This window comes from Toxorhynchites rutilus, chromosome 2 (genome assembly GCF_029784135.1).
Source record: "Toxorhynchites rutilus septentrionalis strain SRP chromosome 2, ASM2978413v1, whole genome shotgun sequence".
NCBI lineage: Eukaryota > Metazoa > Arthropoda > Insecta > Diptera > Culicidae > Toxorhynchites > Toxorhynchites rutilus.
In genome coordinates this window covers 269,050,688-269,057,662 of record NC_073745.1, presented here as the reverse complement: position 1 = coordinate 269,057,662, position 6,975 = coordinate 269,050,688, and the positions used below count along the sequence as shown (strand labels likewise).

At 36.9% G+C, this 6,975-nt stretch overlaps 1 protein-coding gene across 3 annotated transcripts in view; it reads right to left on the bottom strand.

Annotated features, from left to right (window-relative positions):
- LOC129768843 (uncharacterized) overlaps positions 1-6,975 on the bottom strand; it is a 539,752-nt gene that overhangs the window by 414,742 nt on the left and 118,035 nt on the right. The gene's annotated exons all lie outside the window — the stretch shown is intronic.

Below are 6,975 nucleotides of genomic sequence, written 5' to 3'. Positions count from 1 at the left end.
CTTGGAACGACGAATGTCAATTTTCAATCAAATTGAAATCAGGAGCATATCTCATGTAGATGACTAACAGTTCGGCTGAAAAGTTTATAAGGTAACACAGTAAAACTATTTTTCTTCATTCCAAAATTCAATTTTATTATTCAACATAATTGCCTTCGAGGGTGATACAGCGATTATAGCGATCTTGCAACTATTCGATACCATTTTACAGTACTCTTTCTGTTTTTCCAAAATAGGCCTCAGTTTCGGGAATCACTTCATCATTGGTCTTAAATTTCATGCTAGCGAGCATTCGTTTCAGATCTGCAAACAAAAAATAGTTGCTGAGTGCATCTCTGGAGAATACGGTGGATGCGGAAGCAATTCGAAGCCCAATTCATGCAATCGCTATCGTTTCCATTGCCATGGTCCAGGAGATGCATTTAAGTGGAAATTAGCATTCAGAGCTCGACAGTTATTCTCTAGACAAAAACTGTCTTAAACAAAGTTGTTACTCATGATAGAGCGCTCGCTTTTATGTTGTCAAAAATAGAGTGACCAAAATTTTCGATGAAATAAAAAATCTTACTTTCTTATCTTTATAGATAGAGGTAAACATAGTTCGACAATGTTGTAGCTCCCATTATTTGAGACATCTTTGTAGAACGAAGTTTTTCTGTATCTCTTGAAAAAACCGGTATAGCGCCTTTTTTCTAAGTTACGTTAGGGCCACCATGAAAAAAATGTTTTTTTTGCTCTAACTTTTATGTTTCAAATTTTACATGCAAACTGTCTTCAAAAGACTTTTAGAGCTTACTAATACAAACATTTTTCGATGCAGAACTTATCAATATCTCAACTTTACTCAAAGTTATTGATATGTCTTCCCAAAAAACATACTCTTTTCATTTGTTTGTCATTCTATATGGGGTAAACGTAAACAAAGTTTATTGGCGGCATTTGAAAGAGCATATTTCATTCTACATGATGTGTGATTTTCAAAACTATGTTATTTTTTGTGTTTGAGTAAATTAAAATTTAAATCATGAGGCTAAAAAACCATCAATAACTTTGAGTAGGATTAAGATATAGACAAGTTCTGCATCGCAAAATGTTGGTATCAATAAGCTCTAAAAGTCGTACAAAGACAGTTTTCATGTAGAATTTGAAATATAAAAGTTAAAGCAGAAAAACACTTTTTTCATGGTCACCCTAATGCAACTTAGAAAAACGAATTAAATCGATTGTTTTGAAAGATAGAAAATAGCTTTGTTCTACAAAGTTGTTTAAAATCAGTGTTGGAAAAAATCATCTTCGCTAAGATCAAATGCATAGATTTTCGGGCTAGGTTGCATCGAAAACCTATATATTCCAAACGAAAATTAAAATTACAGATCCAGGCAACCAGTGAATATGAGCAAATGAACTTTTGTCCTTCAATATGTTTTGATGTTTATTTTTTCCACCCAGTTTCATTTTCATCTTTATTATTGGAAACTTCAGAACCGAATATCATTTCAGCCAAATGAATATCAGCTGTTGTTAACTTCTAACCTGAGGCTGCTGTGTGCGGTTGGGTTTTGCAGCTGCCGGATGCCGTATTCGGAAATACCTTATGAAATTCCCGATGTCGCTAATGGCTTGACGGTAGCTAAAACCACTCGTTGTATCCATTCTACATATGCCGTTGCTACCGTCTCGCCAAATAAAATTTATTTTGAACTTAAATTCACTGCCAGAACGAATATCGTTTCGGATGTGATGATTATCAATTTGTTGCTTTTGATATCCAAAGTATAAATAACAGCGAAGTTATGAACCCCACTCAATATCGCATTCATTCATTATAGTAAATTTGTTCATGCTGAAAAACAGTCATTTGCACTGGAACAAAATCATATTCGTTACTCGTGAATATTTGTTGATATTCTAAGACACTGTTTAAAATAACTGGGGTACAACATTGTTGAACTATGTTTATCTCTATCTAAAAAGATAAGACAGTTAGATTTTTCATTTCATCGACAATTTTGGTCACCCTATTTTTGATAACATAAAAATGAGCGCTCTATCATATGTAACAACTTTGTCTAAACAATAAATATTTCCCACAAAGTTGTTTTCAGCGCCTTCTATCTGAGTTGCATTAGGGTAACTATGAAAAAACTGGTTTTTTACTCTAACTTTTATATTTAAAATTCTACATCAAAATGGTCTTCGTACAACTTTTAGAGCTTATCAATACCAACATTTTGCGATGCGACACATGTAAATATCTTAATCCTGCTCAAAGTTATTGATGGGTTTTCACCCAAAAACTCATGATTTCAATTTTAATTTACTCTAACACAAAAAATAACATAGTTTTGAAAATCACATATTATATAGAGTGAAATCTGTTCTTTCAAATTATTTCAACAAGCACTGTCAAGCAGCTTGATGATTTTTTCATACTGCAAGCACCACCCCACAGCGAAGGAGTTGGACATCCTGAGGCACTTTGTGTCCGCCAGATATAGCTGATCTGATATTCCCTGCTGCTCCTTAAGCCGGGAGATCGAAGCAACCGGCCAAACGATGAAGGAGAATCTGGCCAAACTGGACATTTTTATGTGGAAGCGTCAGACGAGACCGGCCGTATCTGAGCAGCAGGCAATCACTCAGAAGGAGTAGCTTGAGGTGCTGGTGAAAAACTTCTTTCCGGCGATAGAAGTTTCCGTGCTTATAATGAAAGACGAGACGTACTTGATGCTAACGAATGGCAGGGGATCGGGATCTTTACGTTCCCCAAGTAAGCGATGACTTCGAATATATCATCCACATCAAGTTCTCGAAGAAGGTCCTTCTCTGACAGATGTGAAAGGAATGTCCAAGCCGCTCTTCTTTCGATTCATATGGTGATCGGGGAAATATATAGTACGAAGTTATTGCCGGAAGTTGCGAAGGTGGTTGTGTTCTTTATGCCGAACCTGGTATCAACCCATTATGCCAAAAGATCACTAGAGGATGAAACGGCTGGAGATAAACATTGTCGCGAAGACCGCCAACCTTCTCAACACTTCCCAGCTGCGACCGTTAAAAACTTTTGGGCAAATGGCCAAAATGGAGAGACAGTCGACCACCAAAGCCACGAAAATGTAAAAGAAAGCGCCGACATACATCTTTTCATCGGCCATGGTTGAGGTCTAGCCAACTTCCGTAAGACCGCCCAGCGCTTCATTCACGATACTTCATCAAACAACCTTCCCTCTTCCTGTCGAGTATACACTAGTTCTTCCGGCTTATTTAAAACGTTAAGCCCTGACCGAGCTAGGGGACCAAAGATGATCTATTCGTCTGGCTCGCGTTGGTCCCAGGGGTTAGACATCAATTGAATATACCCAAAATCAAAATCAATATGGCGTGTTTACCAACATATCATTTGCGAGGATTGAAATCGTTGAAATCACGGAGATAGTGCTGCTTTATTCCTAACTGCATGAGCGATTTTCATATTTCGGTTTGGAGGTGGAGGTGTTCACATTTAACATGGAGTTTAAAGTTAGCCACTATTCGACTATATAACCGGACCGAGCTGTAAACAACAGTAATTGACAGAACCAAAATATCTATCCTGGATTCCTCGAGTCGAGAAAGACGCACCACGCTAGATATGAGGTACAGACTAGGGGGGGCGTTGCTGATTAAGGGTCTGCTGCATCCCAATAGGAAGTATCCCGTGTCGGGCACACGTACAGAGCATTGGAGACAGCAACATCCGAATTACGAAAACACTTGTAATACTAACCTCGAGCCAACCGCGAGTAATCGGTTACATATTACTAACATGGATAATAAGAAAAATTGTCAAAGTATTGAACTCCCGGCCCCGTGAGGCTAACGCCATATGAGCCTTGATAAAAATATATATTTTGGAAAAAAAAGAACCAAAATGTCAGTGAACCGCAGCAATATTGGGTACACTGGCAATATGAGGGATTTGATGGTTTAGTCATACCCCTGGTTGGTCCCTGCGGATCAATAGGGGACTATTATAAAAATCATTTTCCATTTTTGTTGCTGTCGCATTCAGTTGACACTCTCTAAACAAAAAGCCCACTGTCGGTGCGATGAAACCAGCTCAACGTATTAGTCTTAGGATGCATTAGAAGCGCTCTTAAACAGTCTGCCAAATAAAAGTTTTTTTGAGGTTCATCCATTTAAGAAAATCAACATGATCAAATTGTGATATTGAAATATACTGATATCGCGGGACATTTTCGTTTCTTTTGCCAAATGCGGGACGTTTCGCGGGACGTAATCTTACGCGGGACATTTTGTTGAAATGCGGGACTGTCCCGCGTAACGCGGGACGTCTGGTCACTTTAACTTAAATGCATCTCCTGGACCATTGTGCATTGATTTGTGATTTTTCCATTTTTTTTTCACAATAACAAAAGTTGCTTCACCTTCAATGCTGTAACTCAAGAACCAATCGACCGATTGCTGTCAAATTTTGACACGTATCCATTGAAAGATGGTGCTTTGCGATAGTCAAGTAGATTTTCACAAGAGGAGCCATCTAGACGTCAACTTCATGAACTTATCAGCCGAACTGTTAATTGAATGTCCTATGAAAACTTTTCAATAAAATACTTTCAAATATTTTTAACTATTCCCTTTATACACCCAAAATAAATTTTTAACTCATGTTTTGTCATCCCGATTTATTACATTCAATGAGCCTAAAAATAACAGAAAAAGTCATGACTCTTAAATACTGGTAAGCTTTTGTACAACATATATGGTACAGCAATATAAGATTAATACGAGCGAGCGAAACAAGAGACACGTTGCAAATACTTTGCCACATATGTACACGGCCCAGGCCGAGATGGATATAGATTTCCTTTTTACTCTTAGAAAACACTTTCCAACTTCATTTTGTAGTCAGGTGTAATATAACCACGTATTTACGCAACACAATCATTAGCTATGCGGATAGCGTGGTCGTGTAAAACAGCCTTGCATTCCAGCCGGCCTTGGTTCGATCCCCGTTAACGTCGTTTGGACTTTTTTTTGGTGTAATCCCAAAAAAGATGAAAAAAGAAAAAAAAAAGAAGAGATGTCTGCTTCCATACATACAAACATTTTAAAGCGTTGGGCAGTCTTCCGTGTTTCACATTGAACACTGGGTACGAGACGAACAGTGTTCCCTACTCTCGCAGTTTTATGTTTGCAGACAAACATTATTTTTTGTACCCGTTGTTTAAGAATGTGTCATGTTTGTTTCCCATGATGTTCAAACATGATGTTCAGTTTCTCTCGCATTTTCATCCCAAGCAAAAGCAGTGTGTAGAGTAAAAGAAGCGAATTAGACAGCACACCACCACCACTCAACACACGGTGTGTTGGTGCGTTGATATGAAAAGGGAAGGGAAGCATTTATCATGACAATGGTGCAGTCGCTTCCCCAGACTTCAATTGGCAACATGCACGCAAAAAAATCTCATAGAAACTTCTTTCTATTCAGAGAATGTTTTCTTTGCACGAAACCAAGGATTATATAATCAGACTTGCAAAATGTGCATGAACTCATAGCCTCTTAGTTCATTCAATTTTTGTAATGCGAACTAAATTTCAAGTTCGTTTCTGTGAAAAAGTATTCTACGAAGAAATATTTTAGGATGAATAATTTCTTTCCGTGCGTGAAAAGAAACGAAAAGAAAGCAATGAATACCGCGACATCGGGTGATATGTTTGTACATGATGTTCGTGAATTATGAACATCGTGTTTGTTTACAATGTTTATGTTTGTGTATCATTGTTCGCGTTTGGGATAGACATTCAACACTAGCGAAAATCATGTTTGAATTCAAACAAAGACATGTAATTTTCACATCGGGTGGACATGTGTAAGTGTTTGTCAGAAGACTGATTAGAAGAAGATTATTTTCAAAATATTTTTTGTTGAATGGCTTCGATTTTGTACATCAGCTTGTAATTTACCGCTCCATCTATTTGCAGTAACGAGGACTACGTTTATCCTGGAAGAGTGCATGGAAATGGTATAATGTGATGAAATACTTCATATATTAACACAGAAAACTCCATTGAAAATGATCTTCCGACGAAAAATTGCTCTGATTTCCCTCAAAGCTCTTATATTTATTCATTTTCGAAAAGTTTACGATTGATGATTTATATTTTGTATTTTTTCCAGATCTGGAAATTCGTCTGTTTTGTCAAATATAACTCGACATATGACTCAGTATTTAGAAAAATATATCTCCATAATGTAAATACATACCTCCCTGAGCTCTCGATATGCTATGTGAAAAAAAGTCCTGCCTTTCCAAAATCGTATAAAAATTTTGGGTCTCATCGGTCTCGTCACCTCAAAACCATTAAAACTTCAAATTTTCTTTCGGAGTATACATTTGGGGTGCAAGTTCTTTTTTCAAAGAAAGTTCATTCAAAATGGGTTTGAAAGTTAAAAATTTTTAAAAATGAGTATATTTGTTGAAATTAATGGCTTCCAAAATGTTCCCTCTTAAAGAAGAGATATGGAGTGTTATACTTGTTGAAGTGGTGCGAAACAAATTTTACAAGGGTCTGAAACTCGAGTACTAAGCGGGACTTTGTGTGAATATATAAAAAGGACATCAAATTTCACAATTGTGTTGAATTCGAGAGAGTGATGGAGCAGAAGAGTAGAGGACTCTCCTCTCCAAAATATTATACCACACTGTGATGGTGATTATAATAGCTGCGATGAATGTTGTGTGTCTCATTTGCCGTCGATCATAAGGTTGTCACCCAATCTGAAGTTGTGTCCATTCTCTTGTGAAACAAAAAGAAAAGTATCTAATATTTTTCCAAACAGAATAAATAACCGAGTTATAATCTAAATCAGAGTAATTTTTTTCAAAAAATTACTAAATAACTCAATTTGTTGCGAACGGAAATTGATTATTCTTATGACAATCGTAAAATCGCTAAACCATGCTAAACACC